Source organism: Rhipicephalus sanguineus, chromosome 1 (assembly GCF_013339695.2).
Source record: "Rhipicephalus sanguineus isolate Rsan-2018 chromosome 1, BIME_Rsan_1.4, whole genome shotgun sequence".
NCBI classification, from domain to species: domain Eukaryota; kingdom Metazoa; phylum Arthropoda; class Arachnida; order Ixodida; family Ixodidae; genus Rhipicephalus; species Rhipicephalus sanguineus.
Window position 1 is genome coordinate 1,972,044 of NC_051176.1, and position 23,017 is coordinate 1,995,060.

The window sequence follows — 23,017 nt, forward strand, 5'->3', positions numbered from 1 at the left end:
TTTTGTATTAGACTCGGCTGGCGAGCTCGCCGTGATGTAAAAAGAGGTTAATAAATGTGCATGTGTTCGTTGCTCGACGGCGTCTAATGTGTCCGTGGTTCCGAGAGCGGCGGCTCATCTCGAGGACCCCGTGTATAGTATATATAATATATATATATATATATATATATAATTAGATATATATATATTATTATATATATATATATATATATATATATATATATATACCACGGCTCGTTTATATATATATATATATATATATCTATATATATATATATATATATATATTATATAGATATATATATACCACGTATATATATATAATATAATAATATATATTATATATATTATATATATCTATATATATATATATATATATTATAAATATATATATATATATATATTATATATATAATATATCTAATATATATATATATATATATATATATATATAAATCAAGCAGGCACAACGTACCGCTACAAAATGCTAGCATATTTATGACAAATTAGCTGAAGCAAAAAGACGCACATGCTTTGGTTACATGCATAGAAAATTGTTGTAAAAATCTAACAATACAAGCCACAATATGAAATGTCAAAAGAAACAATGCATCGGCGACACTCTCTGTAGTTGCGTGTGATATCGCGCAATGATGTAGACGAAAAAAGTAGATAACAACGCGAGAACAACAGTTAGTGAAACAGATTATATATACGATGCCGTTCTTGGCAAAAGGCGTAATTCTGATTCAATGAGCTCGTCTATATCGAGTTTTTGGGGTCGGCGAGACCTTAAAGCCATAAGTGATGTTTGTGTCAAGATGTCTTACGGAGTGAGATGAAATCTCTTGTATTTTGCAGCACTTCTTATGTTTACTGCGTCATTACGGATGTCACAGAGTCCCTTATGCATTCGTCCAGGCACGACTCGAAGGAAAGCCATCCGGTATGGCTATTTTCCGTCCACTTTAGGTCGACGTCCAACGTTCGCTAACGTTCACTAACGAACTTTCACTAGTGTAGCCTAACGAAGTTCCACTGATTAACTAACAAAATAATTTGCTTTATTATGATTATATGCACATTCATGCTTCACTCTCTTTTGTATGGCTTCAGCTCCTAGATGTCACGTGATCTTCTGCTTCACTTCTCTTACGCTGGCATTTCGTTCGAGGCCACGTTCTGTTCAGTTTCAGTCCAGTATTACCTTAAGGCTCCCTTTCTTGGGGGCATTACATATAAGAAGTAGGGGGGGGGTGTATTTAGGTTAACACAAGCAGCAAATATTGTTTTACTATTGAAGGTTATCAAAAACATAGTCTGAAAAGCAATGTTGAAGTGATGGTGACGATGTCCTGGGGCAGGCCGTTCCAGTCTGTAGCCACTCGGGAAAAAAGAAAAAAAGAAAAAAAAAAGACACACACGCAGAGAGTAGTAGTATAAAGCGCCATGATCGGCGGGCAACCTGAAGTGCGGTGAGATATGTGCGCTGCGGCTGTTATATAAGGTGGCCGATTAAGTGACGAATGAAAGGACTTAGATAAAGGACGATACTTGCAACGCACGGAGAAAGAAATAAATCGGCGGCAATCGGATTTTGCTTTTAAGATGAAATGCTGATGTCGTATGAGTAAGCAGAGTGAATTAATCTAGCGACACGACTTTGAACTGTCTAATGCATCGATTAAATGCGCTTGATGTGGGCTCCATACGGCAGATGCATATTCTAATTTGGTTCGCATGAGAAAATATAATGGTTCCGTGCTACAAAGTGCTTTTCTCTCGCTTATTTGTCGATGTGTCAGGCATACACCTACGATGGGCCACGCGACAGTCACGACAGGATCGGGTTACACGTGCGTCGAGGTGTCTCTCCTTTTAGCGCACGTGCTGGAGCGTGCCACTGCGATACGCTTCGTACGCGCCGTTGTAAAACGAGACGTCGTTCGATCCGCCGCAGCAGTGCGCACGCGAAGCCGCGGAGCAACGTGTCGCATCAGCCATGCACTGCGACGAACGCGTGCCGTGTCGCCCAGGGTCGCGTGCTCGCAGGTCATTGATCCTGAATGCTCGCTGCTTCGGCATCGCGGTTTCGGGGCTTGACCGCACGCATAAAGTGTAGAATCAACGCTGCATATGCGCCTAAATGTGTGTGATTGGGCGAGGAAATGCTCCTTCTTCTGCCTCGCAGGCTAGTCTCTCATAATAATTCGGCAACAGAGGGAGAGAGAGAGGGAGCTACTTCATTTAACGCTATCCTCTGTCTAGGGCCTGAGAAAGTGAGAATCATAACTGCAATTAAAATTAAAAGAAAAAGGTGCATGTGTGTGAGCAGGGTGGCGCCAGGATTTTTTCAAGTGAGTTCCTTGAGGGGGGGGGGGGGCAGGGCAGAGGGATGCGACTTGTGCACTGTGCTTTGAATATGTTTGCCATTGAGGGGGCATCCGCCCCCTGCTGGCGCCGCCACTGTGTGTGAGCAGCGTCTGCCACTAAATTAAGTTTTAAAGGATTCAGGTTCCCTTTACTCCTTGGGGGGGGGGGGGAGGGAAGGAGGGGAGAAGGATTAAACTTATTACGAGTGTTTAATCGTTTTCATGTACCGATATCCATGGAGCGAATTGTTTCGAGCAGATCGCTGTGCTTGTGAATATTTTTTCGGGGGGGGGGGCGGAATCGACCGGCTATTCTGAATGACTGTAACTAGACGCCCTTCCTGTGGTGTGCGTTTTTTTTATCCTGTGGCTGGGTAGCAAACAGATGCTAATATCTGATTAACCTCCCGGCCCTTCCTTTTTTATCTCTCTCTCTCTCTCTTACGCAACGAGGAGAGCGTTGTCTTGATTCTGTATCGCAGTTTGTGGTCTCGAGAACGGAGACTGCTGCTATGCCTGCGAGGTTAAGCTTCTCGGCGTGGCACTGGAACGAGCGAGGAAGGAAAACTTACCGGCAGCGTCTGGGCATTAAGAGCGGTGGCGCCTCTGGAGAGGCGCAGGTGAAACTGGCTCGACGCTCCTCGGGCCGAACATGTGCGGGTCCTTTTTGAACGAATCCCCGTGACGTGTCGATCGCGAGTGCACGTGGCAATATAGTTAGCGTCATTAGTGGCTGTCATGCTTGATATTAGGTTTTTTACTTCGAGCGCGAGAAATAGTTCGAGAAGCATTCAAGTTCATATTCCAAAGTTATACCAACAGTAGCATGTGTTGCATATGGCGTAGTATGTATGCGGTGATTGAAGAACGTGTAGGTGCAGACAGTTCGCCCCCTCCCCCCCCCCCCCCCCCCCACCCCCCCCCCCCCCCCCCCACCACACACACACACCCCACTCCTTATAATGGGGAACCCTGCCCACGCCTATCAAATCAATTCAGAATGTGTTTATTCAGACGTAATTACAGATAATGCGTACGAAATATTGGACCAATAGCCTACGTGGCTAGTAGCTGGTCCAACAAAGAAATTACATAAAGGTTAGCAAACGCTCGTGATTGGTATGAAATGATAGTTTTTTACATATGCAAGTTCTAACGATGTTTCTTCTATGTTTCTTCTAAACTGTCTTAAAGCGACAAGGATGTACTCTGAAGACCAGCTGTTGGACCAAGTAGATATCTTTTTTTTTTTTTCAGAATGCAAATGTTATAAAGCAATAGGCTCTAAGCGAAATGCGGCAGATTCTAATCTTAAGAGTTGAGGACGACATGGTGCATGTCTTCGTATGGGCGGTCTCACGAACGCTGCGGATTAGAGGCACGGTTTATATCCTGTACAGAAATTGCCGCGAAAATCTGTGCAAAGTCTCAGACCGTGCGGTAACGTTTGAAATTATCTGCTTTTCCTCACAGTTTATGGAATTGATCGTCCTATACCAACAATACATTTACATTAAAAGCTACTAGGTCTAGAAGCAATAATTAGAAATTCTTATGGTATTGATTAAGCCCGGTAATTTGGGGCTGCGAACCCCAACATTGGCCATGCATAATTCGTAAACTACGGCGACTCGGGAAGATTGCACCTAGTCTTCTCACTTCTGCTGAGCAGGAGCAGCGCTAAGAATCGTCATTCTAGCTGAACGTATTGTTACGGGGATTTCTTTTTTTTTTTTCTCGAGAAATATGTCTTTCGTAAAGGAGGAAAGACCACGACTATTGGGCAATATCGGAACGCGGCAGTGGCGGTGAGCGCCATCTTACAGCACGCGACGCAACTGGCATTGTGGACGCGTGCGTGTGTGCCCGCAAGAACGTGCTCCGTACCGTTGTAACGGTGAACGGGACAACGACCTCTTCTTGCACGTCGCTACGTGCTATCTCACATCGGCTAAAGCCCAGCCGAGAAAGAGACTGCGGAAGCACGTCGGCGCGAGCTAGACAAGCAGCAAGCACGCACTCACTGTCCTTGTCCAGAGGCTTGCACGAATGTTGTCACGGCTGTTCTGGAAAGGGCAATCGGTGGGAACGAGCGCCAATCGTTCAGGCTGCTATAGCCCCGCCGATCACTGGAGTGTAAAGGTACAAAAACGATAAACGCCGGGCGGGAGGATTCGAGCGGCTGAGGGGGAGGTTAGGAGTCGGGACAGTGTCTCGGGCTTTCTGGCTTGGCAAGGGTGCGTCGTACGTGCGGGCCAGGGCGTAGCGGTGACCGGAGAGGTCAGGCAGCGGCGGGCGAAATCGGAGGCTGCTGCTCTGGGGTTTCGATCAGGAAAAGTGAGGGCCTATGGGTTGTTCTGTGCCGCTTTTCTCGATGCGTCCTTCGCGGCCACTTATCGCGTGTGCACCGTATCTAGCGGAGGAGGAGAAGGAACAGAGAGCGGAGTCTCCTTGTCCGTTTTGTTCTTCGGGGTCGCGCCGCGTTAACCGTTGCCTTCTCTCGAAGAAGCTGCTTGACTCGAATCGCGTCCCCTGAACGCCGTGTACCACAGTCGGCGCTTTCTCCTTCGCTGTTGCAGTATCAGCTCATTCACAAAATCATTATTATTAAGGCGAAAGCCTTAGGTGCCCCTCAAACGCAGAAATTGACCGTGGGCGCGGCGGCGTCAGCACGAGTCATGCAAAAAATCATGATCGCGTGATGACGTCACCAGGTGACGTCAACACGATGTCACACAGCGCCAGAATTGGTGACGTCATCACTTGACGTTGTCGCTTGGTCGAAGGTGGGCTGACCACGGAGGCAGGGCAAAACCAAGTGACGTGCAGAAAGGTCCTGGAGGTGCAGAAATCTTTCGGAGGAGGTAGGACCAATGTATCGAGTGAGAATAAAGAGATGGTTTGACGAATGCATAAGGGGCCCTGTGAGTTTAGTTGGTATTCACGACTCCTTTCCAGCATAGCATTATCTCAATTTTCGTCTTTCCTTCGCTGAAGGAATGAAGCAGCCGCACTTGTTTCCAAGTAAGCCGTTGTGCTGTCGTCGTCGCCTTTGACACTGCCCTCGTGGTCGCCCTAGCGCCTTCGTCGTAGCCCCTCACGTGGGAAGCTTTTTTTTTTTCATTTGCTTTCTACACTGCTTTTGCATCCGCTTTGTTTGCAGATTGAGAACGAGCGCCACCAGTTGTATATGGTGCATGTGAGCTTGCGGACATGCTATGAATGACGGAGCGAAGCTTCGTTGGCAGTTCCTTCACGCGTTACGTAACGCTCGGCCACACATTCTGTCTGCGTGATGCTATACATGTATGCACAAGTGTGTAAGATTTGAGGCAGATAAAATAGGAAGAGATTTTAATGTTTCATACGATTGCATTGCAGGCTTGGACGGCTCGGACGATGACATTTGTGAAAAAATCGATATCTCTCTCGTTCATCTGACCGGGAGGTGGCGTTGGAGGGCGTGATGGTAAACTAGCGAATGCGTGTGGTTTTAAATGAGAACTGCAATGATCTTTGTTTATATATATATATAATCTATTATATATATAATATATATATATATTAGAGAAGTGTTAATTTCGTCCACTTTTCTTTCTTCACATTTACCTTACATTTACTACTGAAAACATCCCCTGTACTTTCCTTGGCATTATTGTCTGTTAGTTCATTAATATTGTGTATAACAAAGAAAACGAGCCCTTGAAATTAACACTTCTTTCCTTCATTCATAGCGAGGGCCTCGTTCTGGCAGACTTGATGCTTTCAGGTGGTATGCGAGGGATTATTGGTCAGCTGCCAGCTCGTAATAAGTCACGTGCTACGTGACGCCACAGCAGAAAAAGAGTGTTCCACACTCGCCGTCATGGCTACTGGCGGCGCTGACTGACGCTCCCCACGTTTAATGTACATATTACCCTATAAAGTGGACGGGGGGATGGCCGCCGCGGTAGCCAGTTGGTAGAGCATCGGACGCGTTATCGAAGGTCGCAGGTTCGGTCCCTGCCCGCGGCAAGCTATCTTTTCGTCCACTTTTCTTTCTTCACATTTACCTTACATACTACTGAAAACATCCCCTGTACTTTCCTTGACATTATTGTCTGTTAGTTCTCCTTAATATTGTGTATAACAAAGAAAACGAGCCCTTCAAATTACCACTTCTTTCCTCATTCATAGCGAGGGCCTCGTTCTGCAGACTTGATGCTTTCAGGTGGTATGCGAGGGATTATTGGTCAGCTGCCAGCTCGTAATAGTTCACGTGCTACGTGACGCCAACAGGCAGAAAAGAGTGTTCCACACTCGCCGTCATGGCTACTGGCGGCGCTGACTGAAGCTCCCACGTTTAAATGATAATATAATATACCCTATAAAGTGGACGGGGGGATGGCCGCCGCGGTAGCTCAGTTGGTAGAGCATCGGACGCGTTATTCGAAGGTCGCAGGTTCGGTCCCTGCCCGGCAAGCTATCTTTTCGTCCACTTTTCTTTCGTCACATTTACTTACATTTACTATTGAAAACATCCCATATACTCCTTGGCATTATTGTCTGTTAGTTCTCATTAATATTGTATATATATATATAATATATAATATATATCTTGATATTTTACATAAAAAATTATTGCATGAAATTTTAACACGACAGTGTTTTATGCCGGGTCCACCACGGCTCCACTGACGCATTTCCGTCACGGATATGACGTTCTAAAATATCAAGACTAAACATATGGCAAAGCAAAAAACTAGAAGAAAAAGTTCCGTCACGGGAGTCGAACTTACGACCCCTCGATCCCCAGCGCGAAACGACTCCGCCACAGACGGCACGTTCTTCGACATACTAACGGCGTAATTTATATACACCATTTGCCAGTGGCTGTACTCAAAGATCGCGGTACATCAGCGTGTTTCCGTTGCCACTAGCGAGATGGCGCGAAGGGCTCGAACGGCGGAACGGCGCGCGTCGCTCATGCGTTGAGATGAGCGGGCGCCTCTAAAGGGCGTGGTCGCTCCTGCGCGCGCGCTTACCTTGTACGTCTTGCGCTGTCACCGCAAGTTTGCGCTGAGGTTAGAGAGCACGAAGGTCGCTTCGCTCACTGCAGCGGTCGCTTTGCGAAAAGGAGCGCGCTGCTCACCAACAAATAAGTTACAACTGTGACAGTTCGCGCTCATCCTGTGTATACTTGTGCGTTCGTTTCGTGCGTCCTCCTTTATTTGACCAGGCAACTTTAACTGTCGAGCTGTGACATTGTTAGTTCGCGCTCATCCTGTGTATGTTCGTTCCGTGCGTCCTTTCTGCTTGAGCGCGCGTTGCAGTTTCGAGCTGCTTGCCGTTCTTCACGTGACATTACAACTTGTTGCTATAGCATTCATTCCTTCGCTCTCGGGGCGAACAATCCACAACAAACGCTCAACTACGTCTGTGAAGACACGTTTTACTTTCGTGTTATACCGATTCCTATGACAGAGGGATCAACCATGTTTTTTTAAGACACTCGGAGTAATATTTAAAGAATATGCTGAGAGCACAGTCGCAAGTATACACCCACTGCAAAATATTTGTAAGCCGAATGCTTTTTTTATTTATCGCACGAGAGCTATGTCCACAGTCCCGGTTACAAGTTTGTGAACAACGTACGAAGGAAGGGGGAATTGTTCGAGAGGCTCGTTTCTGACCTAAATTTAAATGAATTAACGTGGACCAAAAATAGCCTTTTCCGTCGATGGTAGAGCATCGGACGCGGAATTCGAAGGTTGTGGGTTCCGGTCCCACCGATGGAAGAGATGATTTTCGTCCACTTTAATTTCTTTGAATTTAGGTGAAAATCATTACATTACAGTCAAAACAACACTCACAGGTTCCTTATGGATTCATAAAGACGACTAGAAGGCGAAAGCCATTTTTTTTCCTTCTCAGTCGATGTATTGATCCTCCCCCCCACCCTTCGAAAGCTTTCTGCACCTAAGGTGGTTTCGCACTGCCTCCAAGATCGGAGGCACCTCACCTGGTTTTGCATTGCCTCCGTGATCGGACCACCTTTTACCAAGCTACGATGTCATGTGATCACGTCACAAATTTTGTCAATCTGTGACGTCATATCATGACGTCATCACGTGATAATTTTTTGCATTACTCGTCCCCGACGACGACGCGATAGTGAAATTGCGCGTTTGATTAGGCATCTAAGGCTTTCGCCTTGAAGGAGTACTGACACGATTTGTGAGTCATCGCAAAAGGGACATTTTTCGTTTCCTTGGTATGCAGTGTCAACGCTCTGCACACGCCGGAGAACACGTTAAAATATTTTAATTTGACTTTGAAGTTTTTGTCGCTGAGCATATGCAGGCCAGCCACTGCAATGGACATTATCCCGACGAGTCAACACAGTTCCCCCGAGTTTACGAGCTCTGCGTCCTGCATGCAGCCTAAATCTCAGAAATCACTGTCAGTGGACGACATTTCACTCATCATTGCTTATGTGCACCACGAGCAGATGACAGATTTTCCGCTAGTACGTCGCGAGTTTCTGTATCCCCGTGACGTCACACTGCTATGAAACGTCACTAAGAAGCCGCCCCTCAATATCGACACCGAAAGTGTCTTTTTAGCGGTAATTAAAATATTTTCAATGCATTCCCAGGCACCGCAATACTCGTTTTAGGTGTCTCGGCACCAGTATTTTTATTTAGAGCAACAATCTGACAATTTTTAAAATTCGTGTCAGTACTCCTTTAATAAACAATGTCCCTCTGCTTTTCTTGTCTTGATTGTCTGTTAGTTTCATAAGTTTGTGGACAAGGCTCTTCTGAGAGAGCTGGAAGCGTAAACTGTACGAAATGTTTTCTGTGGTCATCGCTGGTCTGGTGTTTTTTCCCTGCCCGACAGGATTCAGTCACTCCAGAATTATGTAATTTAGCATCTTGGCTCCATTGAATACAGTGCAAAATACCATCGAGCCTGTAGGTATCTTGTTCGGAGGTTAATTTATATGGGTAAAAAAATTATCCACGAAGCGTTTGTTGTTGGGCTTCTTAATCGTCGGTTAAACCACCATACAGTCATGGGCAACAGTGCAGGCTTTTTTCTCTTCTTGTGGCTCTGCGCAGCATTTATGTTCGTGTGGGTTTCACTTCACACCAGTGGTATGCAGGGCAGGGTGGTCAGTGTTCATATCTGCGAGGAATGACTTGGCGAGACTTGATCCTGCGGTTTCCTTCGGCAGCGGCTTAATTCTTGCATCCTAGGTGGCTTTGCAACCAGGATTGCTCTGCACCCAGAGTGACGTTTCACCCAAGGTGGCTTTGCATCCAAAGGGCTTTGCACCCAGGATTGCTTGTACCCAAGGTGACTTTGATATGTGACTTTGCATACAATGTGACTTTGCACCCAAGGTGACTTTAGCACTCAAGGTGACCTTGCACTCAGGTGGCATTGCATCCAAGGTGGCTTTGCACTCAGACGAGCAGATGGCTTGCGTCCACTGCAGGCACCATCTTTTCGGCTTGTTCTTTCTCTAGGCAAAAACTAAATGCATCGCCAATAGAGCGAAGGTGGCTGATGTCATGTCGAAGCAGCTAACGCGGTTTGTAGAAGAAAGTGCCGCACGTGTAGCAGTCCGGGACGCTTGTCGAGAAAGAAAAGGCACCGAATCTTTCCGCCCTAGATCGTCTCGGGTAACGCGCTGACAAAGAAGCAGTCTGACTGCAGATGTGCCCCCGTGTATCGGTTATCCCTCACATTTTGTTCCCATTTCTATGGCGTGTTTTTTCTTTTCTCAGAATGAGCGCGCTTATCGGTCACCGTACCTTTCCCGTAAAGACGTTTGCCTGCATGATTTCGCTTTAGTTTCATAATTTTCCTTAAAGTATGGCTTCCGTATTGAAAATAAGGTAGAATGCTTGCCCGTATTTTCTATCTCTTTTGTAGATCTTGTGTGAAAGGAGAAAGCACTTGAAGTGGGTCTCTGAGCAAGCAGTATAAAAAAGACGTAAACAAAGTGCACGTTTGTAAACAATGGAGACGGGACAATTTTTTTACTACAGACATAATTAATTAGTGCAGAAAATAACGGACAAGGTGAAGACAACAGACAGGACGCGGCGCGTTTCTATTGTCTTCACCTTGGCCGTCGTTTTTTGCCCTAATTAGTTGTCTGTAGTCAATACGCACCAGCTAGCCCAACTCGCTTCTCTAAGACAATTTTTTTTTTAATTTTGTAACGGCTTGGCGTATGTAAATCACGCCTCGCAGTGGCTCTGCTGTAATCTGAGCAAAACTGGGAACTAAAGCACGTAGACATAACGGCGCTTCCAGCAAGAGAGAGAGAGAGAAAAAAAAAGAGCGGGAGGGGTAAACCAGTTTAGTCCTGTTGGCTACCCGCGTGGGGAAAGGGGATGACCACTTGAAAGGAAAAAAAGTCGCCCAGCTCTTGTGCCAAAAAAAAGAAAGAAAGCAGCCTCTGTGTCACTGTATGTGCTTTTCTGCCTCTCTGTTTTCTCCCTATTTCCCAGTTTTAGTGGCTTTCTTCTAGTGTAACTATCTACTAGCTATCTACCAGCCGTCGTGTGCATCCCTCCTTGCCTTCCGTTCTGCACTGTGTCGCCTTTCCTGCAGCACTTACGTGCTTGCGCTGCAAACACACTTAAAAAATCACCCGCATCTTCCCACGGGGGGAACTCAAGTAAATGCGTCGCAGAATGGTGGGGGTATCGCGTGAATGTTGCGTAATTGGGTATGTTTTGGGAATGCTTAATTGTTTACCCGATGCGCACACCAAGTACGACTTGAACGGCTCCAGCGTGCACGAAGTTCCGGGTCCGCAGCTCGCTTCAAACGCTTGCGTTCAGCGTCGTATGCTCGTCTCTTTGCAGCCTTGTCTTCTGCGTTGCTTGCTGTGTGATGCCGACGACAGTGAGGGTGGGGTAACGTTGCCTTCAACGAGTGGTGGGACGCTGATTGAAGGTACTGTTGCTTCCATCGCATCTACTCGAGTCAAGCAAAGCGTCAAGTCAAGCGAAAGCCAAGTAAAGACGCCCTTGACTGAATTCCGAACGCGCGCTCCGCCGCATATTCACACCGCCCGCATTCGATCGAGAGGAGGGAGGGACGGAGAGGAGAGGAGGGAGGGAGGGAGGGAGGGAGGGAGAGGAGAGGCTTGCTGCCGGCACGAGACGAGCCGAGCATGCGCAGTGGGGGTGTGGACGGCGCCGCCGACGCCGCAGGTGCGACTAAGAAATGCTCCGCATTTATTAAACCGACTAGCCCAAATCGCCGTTCTTCTTCAACTAACAATTGCTTGAAAAGGCAGTGATGAACTACTGGCGATGACGAGAAAATAAAGTTGTTTAGAAGTTAACCGTAGCTGGACGGAGTGAAATCGCGTCAGATATTTTCAGTTATGCCTTAATACATGTATATTTCTGTTGAATGTCACCTCAGGTGACATCAACAGCTGAAAGCTACTGTGAATGATCTCGAGTTTCGTAGTCGGAGACTAAACATAGGAGTTCATGGCATCCCAGCCACGCCAAACGAGGATTTGCTACGTAGGTTGAATGATGTGGCCAAGATTGCTAACCTGCCAGACCTGACGGGGAATGACATTGGCGCTATCCACAGACTTCCGTCGAAGCCAAACAGAATACACGGAATCATAGTTCGATTTGCCCAACAATCAACTCGTGATAAGTGGCTGGGAAGCGCAAAGTCCTAAGAGATGTCTCATCGGGTGTTCTATCACTGAGAACATGACCCAGCAAAACAGAGAGCTGCTGCGCTGCGCAAAAGACTGGGCACAGAACAATGGCTATCGTTTTTCATGGCATTGCAACGGCAAAATTCTCGTTAGGAAAAGAGAAGGTGATAACGCGGTTGTCATTCGTTGTTTGGCCGACCTTGATAAGCTGTGATACTGTTAACCGCATTGCACTGTAAGCCTCCACCTAATTATTTTTTGTATTTTTTTATCATGCTTCTTCAACCGCACCTATAGACCTTATTAATCTTAAAAAACTTGTATGATACTTGTTGTGAAAATAGCCTCAGTTGCGTTCATTTAAACCTTAGATCGGGTAGGAAAAACAGGATGAACTCGAATATTTTTTTACTGAAGCTCAAGTATGCTTTGACGTTGTGATGTTTTCAGAAACGTGGTTTGCTTCGGAAGATGATGTATTTACGTTTCCAACTTACAAATCGTACTACATGAACCGCACAGGCAAAAGGGGTGGTGGTGTACCTATATGCTAATATCAAGTTCAATAGACTGTGAGTTGGTGTCTGAATTCTGCTGCATTTCTCCCTTTTATGAGATACTTACTATTAGAAGTGGTACATCAGTATTTTGTGTATGTTACCGCCCTCCTTCAAACAATGTCCGTTTGTTTTTATCGTATTTAGATTCTCTGTTAGAATTTGTTAACAATAATAATTACCAAATAGTTCTTGGAGGTGACCTAAACATAAATATGATTACCCAGAATAAGATGAAATTAGAGTTAGAATCTCTCCTAAATATTCATCTCTGTCAAAATGTTATAACATCGCTTTCGCGAGTTACGCCAACATGTGAAACTGCATTAGACTTGTTCTTGACTAACTTTGATGTGTCTTCTGTAAAACCTGGTGTTTTAGTACACGCAATTAGTGACCACTTACCTGTGTTATGTTCATTGCTACCGCAGTTGAAAAATAAAAATAAGTACATCAAGCGTTCTCTTATCGGCTCGTAAATACTGACACCTTGAATGCATTCTGAGAACGTCTTGCAAGTGCCACATGGGATGATGTGTATAGAGAAAAGAATGCAGATGCAGCTTATGATAAGTTTATGCAATTATTTATGGAAATATACTACGCATGTTTCCGGTAAAACTTTAAAGCAGACAAAGAAATGTCGCGAACCGTGGATAGATAAGCACCTGCTTAAGCTTATAAATAAGAGAGACAGGTTGTACGGCTCATTTATAGAAACTAAATCACCGGAAGCATTAAAAGCATTTAAAGAATATAGGAACTACGTCACAAAACAATTCAGGGTTGCTAAGAAGCACTATTACTCTAATATCTTCAACTCACCTGCAGGACGCCCTGATAAAATTTGGAGGACACTTGCTTCAATAACTGGGACTGCGCTTGAAAAAACTACCACAGTCATAAAGACGGCAATGAACTAAAAGGGGTTGATCTTGCGAATGCTTTTAACGATTTTTTTTTGTCCCTTGGTCAGGCATGTGATAGTATCGACCTTTCATACATGAATTCACCTAATAAGCAGTCATTATTCCTAAGGGGTGTTACAACGCAAGAAGTTATTTCTTCATTCTTGTCGCTACGTAACAGCAGAGCCACTGATGCATTTGGTATTCAAACAGCGCCGGTAAAATTCGTCATAGACATAATTGCATCTTGCCTAGAGTATATTTTTAATCTGTGTTTGTCAACAGGCGTTTTTCCTCCTCGTAGCATGCAGACGGCAAAGGTGACAGTAATATTTAAAAAAGGCGACAAGAATAATCTTTCAAATTACCGCCCTGTATCAGTGTTGCCTGTTTTTTCGAAAGGTTAGAGAAGGTGATTTTAGCGCGGTTTTGTTCGTTTACTGACCACTTTGGTATCATAAGTCCTGCACAGTTCGGTTTTCGTAAAAACAGTCAACTGAATTAGCCCTAATGACCCAAAAGGAGTTTATATTGCAAACATTTGAGGAAAAGAAAATGGTGCTTGGAATTTTTCTCGATTTTTCTAAGGCCTTTGACCTTATCAGTCATGATGTTTTGCTTAAAAACTTGATCGCTACGGTATTCGCGGCGTAGCTCATTCTCTTATTACGTCCTACCTTCAGCACAGATCAAGTTCGTAGCTATAGCCGGGGACCAATCGGAGTTGAAATCTGTAAGAACAGGCGTCCCACAGGGGAGCATATTGGGTCCGTATCTCTTCATATTGTACATCAATGACATAGTCAATGTTGATCCATCTGCTAAGTGCGTAATTTACGCAGACGATACAAGTCTGTTTTTTGATGGTGACTTAGATTCTGAAATGTCAAATCGAGCCAATAAGACGCTTGCAAGTATACAAAAGTGGGCGACAAGTAATTGTCTTAAGATTAATGTAGAAAAAACAAAAGCGGTTATGTTTCATCCACGTAACAAACAATTTCAACTAACCCCCATTAAATTAAATAATACTGAAATAGAAATACTATCGTCTTTCAAATCGCTTGGCGTATATTTCTCGGAAACTATGTCGTGGGATTGCCAAGTGAATCACTTAGTTAGTAAATTATCTAGAGCAATAGGTACTATGCGTCGCCATTGTAACTATCTTCCTACATCCATTAATATAATGTTATATAATTCAATGTTTCTTTCCCTAGTTCAATATGGAATTCTAGTCTGGGGGACGACTTCAGCTGAGAACATTCACAAGCTGATGGTATTACAAAAAAAGAGCAATACGCCTTGTCTCCAGGGTGCCATATCTTTGGCATACTGCTCCTTTGTTTACAAAGCTTAGAACTATAAAAATTGAATCTTTGTACACATATAGGCTTTGCCGCATGTATAGAATGGAAAAAGTAAGAATGATAACGCTTTAACGAAATTGGGATCCTTACAGCAACATATATCTTTTTATAAATTTCGTCATTTAGAACCTTGGATGGTTAACAAAAACAGAACTAAATACGGTGACCAAATGCTACAGTTTTGTTTACCTACTGTTCTAAATCAAGTATACAAAGAGAATGGTCTCAGTGTATCAACTCTGTCGTTAAAAAGGCTGCGCGATGTATTTATGTGATTGCTTGTGCTGCCATGGGTCCATTTTGTTTGTCTTTTCATGTCTTTAACACTTCGCCTAATTTCTTTCCCTTGTTTTCATATGTTTCCACAATAACCTCGTTTATTTATTCCGACCGTGGATGTTTACTGTTTTTCTGTTTTAGTTAGTCCATTCATTATGTATATCGCGTGTTCGACCGCTGTGAAGCCGCCCAGTGTATGAGGTGGCCAGGTTCCCCTCAAGCTGCTCAATGAAGCTTTTTTGCCTGGTCATCCTCGCAACCTTGTTGTGAATAAACACAATTCAATTCAATGATAGCAACTGGATGCCATAAATTAAAACAGCGGCATTTGCAAAAGAAATTAGGAAGGAACATCTCGACCATTCCCACAGGTATACACTTCAGCGAAATATATTGGACTTTCTATTGTAAGTGTACTGTACAAGTTGAAAAAATAAGTTAAAGTGGTTGCTTATTACGTTAAACAAAAGGAAATTCAAATTTTGTGGCAGCATTTTTGAGCGTCTTCACAAATCATTTTGAATATATCGGCGCAACTTGTCATTCACCCGAAAACACTCTCAGATTCACGCACGCACATACTCAGGAACACACACACAGTGTGTGAGCGCTGTGTGTGAGGTGTGCTCCTGAGTGGATGCGTACGTGAATCTGAGTGTGTTTTCGAGTAAATGATAAGTTACGCCGAATATATTCAATATGACAAGTGACCAACTAGCCCAACAACAAGTCCTTTTAAGTCTTCACAAATGATTGTTGCAGATGAAGTTTTAACAGCTGTGCTAGGCGATCAGGGAAAATGACAAGCTGAGCGAAAATGTAGTTCAAAATGTCACCATCAATTTCAGCAGAAGGGTGATTGCCTTTTATCATCTACATTTGTGTCTTGCTGAGTGCTAATAGTACCCAGCAGGACTTAATTGGTTTGAGGTCTTTGGGGGTTTGAAGATGCACACAAAACGTATATAAAGTCTGTATGGAGCAGTTATTGCCGTAATTAATTCTGTAGTATACATCAACAGTTAAAAAAGCATTGTCAGGACTTCAAAAGTGCTTTCACTGTGCATGTTCAAAGACATAGGGCGCACTTCTAGCTTTAATTTACAGTTAAGACTCGATTAAAGAAGTGTTAACCATGCTCAGATTATTTTGTAAAATGGAGTAAGAGATTTTTTCGGCTCTTCGAAATCTAAAACTGTAACACAGTGACTCCAAAAGCTACCGTGACACTGCTTTCTCGCTAACCCACGCCTGTGCACGCATAAAATTCACGAGAGCAGCCCGGACTAAGCCTTCTACATCCGGGCGATGCAAGCCAGGCAGACGGTCCCGTGAGGCTATGGAAGCAAAACTTTGGTTTGGGCGAGCTGGTTCATCGTCGAACTTGTTTGGGGCAGCGCTAAGGGACACACCGACAAAGACACATAGTAGACACCACGGACGCTGACTTCAATCGTTTTGTCTGACGCTGAGATTGATTATCTCAAAGGTTTTATTTAAGCGTGGTTCTCACTTGCACTTCCCTTCTGTTGTCATGTAATCTTTCATCGTTTTATGCTTTTACACGCGAAGCGTCCGCCAGTTGTTATTTTACCATGTTGTTGTTTTTTTTTCTCTTGCACGCATGCTCCATGTGAAATTCATCTGCTATAGCTAAACAGATTGTTAAGATGTTGTTTATCGCTGCTTGTTAGTTCTGGGAAAACGTGGCTGTCACAACGAGCGATTATGGCACATATAAATGCACTGGTAAAGGCAATAAAGTTCAGCTGTAAGTCAGCGTCCGTGGCGTCTACTATGTGTCTTTGTCCGTGTGTTCCTTAGCGCTGCCCCAAACAAGTTCGAGGCTATGGAAGGCTGCCGCTATGCAAAGCAACGAATGCAATGGTTGTGCAAGCGGGCGAAGCAAGACTGTTATGCGAAGACAATCAGTGCCTTCTGTCGCATGTACCATGAAATAATGAAAACAACTACCATGGACCCATGTGGGAACATTAACAGGGGCCCCGCCACGGTGGTCTAGTGGTTATGGCGCTCGACTGCTGACCCACAGCGCGAAGAACTCTGTACTTACGCCTCATATGCAGAAACGGTTCGGCACCGGGATTCTACGGCCTTCCAAAGATCCACAAGCCGGGGATACCGCTACGTGCGATAGTTGACTTTAGAACATCCCCACTTCGCATGCTGTCCGAACATCTACACAGGACCCTGTCACCACTAGTGGGGAAGACAGCCACACATGTAAAGAACGCCACCCATTTTGTTCAGCGTATGTCGGAGGTGACAATCGGCAGTGACGAAAGCCTCGTGTCTTTCGAGGTAGGTTCCCTGTTCACGAGCGTGCCCGTACCCCTCGCGGTCTCAGCTGCCGGAGCCGCCCTGGAGAGGGATGAGAACCTCAGCGAAAGGACGAACCTCAGCACGGATGAACTGTGCCGTCTGATGGAGTTCTGCCTCAACGCAACATATTTTTCTGTCGGAGGTGAATTCCACCAACAAACAAGTGGAACCGCCATGGGAGCCGCCATTTCACCCACAGCGGAAAACTTGACGATGGAACACATCGAAACACGAGCTTTGGAAACGTTCGCCGAACCACCAGAAATATTTTTGAGGTATGTGGATGACGTCTTTTGCGTGATCAAGGAGTCTAACATCGACGGTTTCCTGGGACACCTAAATTCGATGGAACCGGCGATTCAATTCACCATGGAACATGAAAAGAACAACATTCTTCCTTTTCTGGATGTGCTAGTGAAACGGCAAAAAAACGGGGCTGAAAGGACGTTTGAGCTTCTCGGTGTACCGAAAACCTACACACACCGGACGATATCTGCAGTTCAGTTCTAACCACCCGACCGCCCACAAAACATCAGTGGTCAACACACTCCTGAAGCGCGCAGAGGCCGGCTGCAGCTCCAAAGAAATACGGAGAAACGAAGAAAAAGCGATCACCACCGACGTCCTGGACAATGGATACCCGAAGAGCTTTATTCGCCGAGTGCGCCAGCGACGCCGGGAAAGCGTCCCCCACCCGCATTCTTCTGCAATGGGTGACACTAACAATGAGGCTTCCCCCAAACGTTCCTACCACATCTCGGTCCCATACGTTCCGGGAATCAGCGAGCAACTGTCCAGGGTGCTGGGGAGAGAAGGCATCCAGGTAGCACACAAGCCCGGGTCAACAATCGGACGACTCCTGCCACGGCCAAAAGAAAGATGCCCCGAGTTGGTCTACGAGGTTCCATGCACGGACTGTGACGCCAGTTACATCGGTGAGACAAAAAACTTCCCCGAAAGGATACGGCAACATCGAAACGACGTGCGTAGCTTCAACGCTGCGCCAAACGCCCTCGCTGAACACAGCGAAAAGATGGACCACCGCATCAATTTTCACGACGCCCGGATCATCGACACGGAAGGCAACCACACAAAAGGACAATTCTTGGAATCCTGGCATATCCAAACAACACCGGGAAATGTCAACCGCTCAACTGGAACCTTGCCGAGTGTGTACGTGCACGGTCTACGGAACCAGTGGAAGAAACACCGCAGCAACATGAGCGGCGGGAAGAAGGACGATGGAGAGGGGGACACCACCAAAGAAACTCGCTAGCTTCAGAGCCGGCCGAACAGTCACCCCTAAGGAAGGGACCGAATCGGTCCCGAAACGTCGGGTCAGTTTATAACTTTTAAAGTTTAACTTTAGCAAAGTGGCTGGAGAGTTTATTATTTTTCGTATTATTCTATCCTTGTACTCTAACCCGGCATTTTATTTATTTTGCAAAATAAGTAGCATGCGGGCAGCAGGTAGCCTCAGGTGATGAATGATTTTCTTAAACACATGGCACTGATAAAAGAAACAAAGAATGAACAGGCCTCAGTGTCAGCTTCTCGCGTCTATTGCATCGCTGTTGATGTTGGAATCATAAGCAGTGACTATGTGGCCTCAATATCTTTCATTCACAGGGAAGTTTACTTCAAATCAAAGTTGGAATCACTTCTATTTTGCAGCACTATGAACCGTTTACATTTCTTGTGGTATTCCTTGTAAAAGGAGTGGCCCACGAGCACCCAGCACTGGCATGGCATTGTCGTGCCCGGTGACCCCCATTACTTCATGCCGTTGAAAAGAATAACACAGCGCATGTACGAAATGCACTATGAGAGTGAGCTTGTGTCGCACTGCTCAAGCGTGTCAGTACGCGAATGATGGCCTCAGGGGGACAGTTCATATCACCGCTGTGGCAGGTTTGAGCAGTCTATGAAGCTCGGCCATAGCGTGACAGCGTGGTTTCGTGACCGAAAAAGTATTTAAGGACACTGCTTTAGGTGTTGTGAGCCCTCGTAGCCCAACGTTCATATTTATTTTCTCTTCGTTTCGCAGCCCCACTTCCAGTTGCAACTGTTGGGTGATCTGCCTGTAAAACTGTACTAAAATCATTTTCCATTAACTTCCAGAGAATACACGTGCAACACTACTAAGCATGTGTAGGCATAAAAATATTTCTTTTCTCATTGCAAATTTGCTTTCTTCTAGGCTAGTCCATCTCTGAATAATGTACCTGTCACCTGTTTTTTGAAGAAAATCGGCGCAACTTGGCATTCACTCGAAACACGCTCACATTCACATACGCATCGACTCAGGAACACACCCCGCACACAGCGCTCACTACCAACTGTTTATTGTGCGTGACCGATCATCATATATATCTACAGTATGACGCCCAAGAGCTATGGCCAACAACCATGTGTATGTGCAATGATCTACCAAGTGAAGCAAGATCTAGCCACCCTTAACGAAACAACAAAGAAAATAGTAAAAAGAAAAAGAAAAAATTTAGTAGAAAACGTCATCTAGGAGCAATTTAAATTCTAGCCTCGAGAAAAGAAATTTCTTTCTGAAAAAAGCTACGGAACAGCTCGCTAACACACCGATCCTTATTTTTTTTTTCTATTACGTATGCTTCCAAGGAAAGGCGTGCTGATGTTTTCGCGCTTCTTCCGAGAACCTGCGTGCTTGAAAACCGTGGTTTACACCCACATACTGCAGCATGCGCCACAAGATGCGCGTACTTATCCTCTTTTTTCTTAATTTTTTGTGCATGCTCCCTTAGCCGGTCATTCAAGCATCTTTCGGTTTGACCGACGTACACTTTTCCGCAGGATAATGAAATGGAGTATACGACACCCGTGGAGCACTTGACGAAAAAATTCTCATGTTTTTTCTGGCAACCGCGTCTCTTGCCATTGCAAATGCACGGGCACAATTTGGCGAGTTTGCAAATGACAAGTGACCAAATAGCCCAACAACAAGTCCTTTTATGTCACCTGTTTGTGGTTAAGGAGCTTATCATGCCAAACATCGCCTTGAAGCTTGCTGTTAGCACCTCTTTGCTGTCCACTACTGCTTGAACATCAAATACGCTGCATGTGCGGGAGCGGCACTGGGAATTTCTTCAGAGGCGAGTATCTTTTGCTTCTTATTCATTATGAGAAAAATGACTTTTTGAACAAAGCAGCTCAGTTCAAGAAGCGTATGTAGATGGAGGTGCATAAGGGGTAGCCTCAGGCAGGGCTGGGCAAAGATACTTTGAAATTGTATCGCGATACGGTACAAGATACTCAGGCAAGAAGTATTTGAGATACAAATACAAGATATTGCAACACTGATTGTATCCGATACGATACATCCCAATTGTATCTTAAGATACTTCGATACATTCGCAAATTTGTTGCTATACAGGGTGTCCAGCTATTTTTAGCCAAGGGTTTAAAAAATGCAATATTAGAGACAGGCGAGTGAAATCAGTTGCAAATTGCTGACAGTCACCTTGCGCACTACAGACAATTTCTGGTTTTGTAATTAGTTAATTAGGATTATTTAAGTAAGTTCGGTGGTTTCTTGGCCCGCGCTCGCTACAACTTGCGCCGTCACGCGCGTCAACTGGCTGACGCGGGCCAACAAACCACCGCCCACTTATCGGCGTACCGCTGCAACGGAGCCGGCGAGTCGCGGCCGCAGCTGATTTCGTTCGCTCAAACCACGGCTGAGTGCAGCAATGTCGCGGCGGGGGAATGCGCTAGTCACGTGGATATTTTTGTATTTCCGGGATTTCTTGGCATCTTTGAAAAAATGGTATACGTGAGACTTTCTTTATCCCAAATAATGCAATGGGAGTTTCTGAAGGCGCTCTCGAACTTTGAAAGTCACATTTCTTGCCTAAAGTCAATATTTAGCAATTCAGTTAAATAGTCCTAATTAACTGATTATTAGTTACAAAACAAAAAATTGTCTATAGTGCGCAATGTGACTGTCGGCAATTTGCAACTGATTTCACTCGCCTGTCTCTAATATTGCATTTTTAAAACCCTTGGCTAAAGATAGCTGGGACACCCGATATATCTATATTAAAAAAACGACATAGAGACATAGGTAATGTATGGGATGGAAAAGAAAGACAGCTAAAAAGAAGATGAGCTTATGATTTTAAACATATGTTTATGATTTTTTGTGCTTATGATTTCGTGCTGATACTTTTTTTATGATTTCGTGCGTACGATTTTAATTGTGATTTTAAAAACTCTTTGAATAAAAGAAGAGAGGTACGCCATGATAGCTTCGGTTAGGTGGATGCCTGTTCTGTTAGATCCAGCATCGGTACCGGTGCTCGGTGCTATAGCTGTTAGAATGTTATTTGCATATAAGTCAAACTCATTGCATGTAAGCCATACTTACATCCGCGAAATCCTTCAAATCGACGATGTGTGAAAGCCACGATACGCAAAGCAACCCCCCACTCTTGCATCATTCAAGGGGTACTGACACCTTTTTTCAAAGGCGAGTTTACTGTGCTATAATATGCTCCTGTATGCAGAGACGGCTCTGAGCAAGTGTGAAGCAAGTGTGCAGCGCTGTGTGTGGTTCTCTTCTTTGTCTCCGTCTTTTTGTGCGCCGCTTTTCTTTAAATGTGAAGCTCAGCAAATGCTGACAAAATATTTTAATTTGATAAATAAAGTCAATTCTTTCATGGCGCACCTACTGACATCGACACTAGCTTGACGTCAGGCTACAGTAGAAATTCTGGTGACTTCATGCAGCAGTCTGACTAGTTGTGATGACGTTAGGCATCAAAAATTCCAAGATGGCCGCTTGTGCGTCATCAAAACTTCCAGAATGGCCGCTTGTGCGTCACCAACGGGGCCACGGTGCGGAGCGGCCGCGGAAACGTCACTGTATATTGTACAAGCACGTGACGAGAAGCTCATACCGTGTTGTGACGTCAGGGTACAGTAGGAACTGAAAATAGCTTTTAAAAACATACTGTAACTACTTTTTCAGGGCACACTGACGCTTAGCACTATCTTTTCTATGCTCTTGAGGGCTTGACTTTTCATTTGACGCAAAAAAAAAAAACAACTGAAAATATTCGTGTCAGTACACCTTTCAGCCTACATAACGAAGCACCACACAAGAGAAACTTTGACAAGGACACTACAGCGGCATTAGGATGTGTGCGAAAGACTCCGCACGCACTGGAGTACGCGGCACAGGAAGGGCTTAGTGCCAAGCGTCATGTCACTGACACAACTAAAGAGAAAAGAAAAAAGCGAGGAAAGGAAATGTCGGCTAGGCATAGACGTTCGCGTGCTTGCCTGTCGAGACGATGCGAGCGCCAACCACGTGACTCTGCTCCACCAATAGGGACGCTCAGGGCTCTTCACCTATCCTCGCTGGAAAACTCTGGCGTAAAGGTAAAATAATATGTCACTCCCTTTAGTTTTATTCTGGTGACAGTGGCAGCAGCAGCTTGAGAAGCCGAGTTCAGTCAGCGTT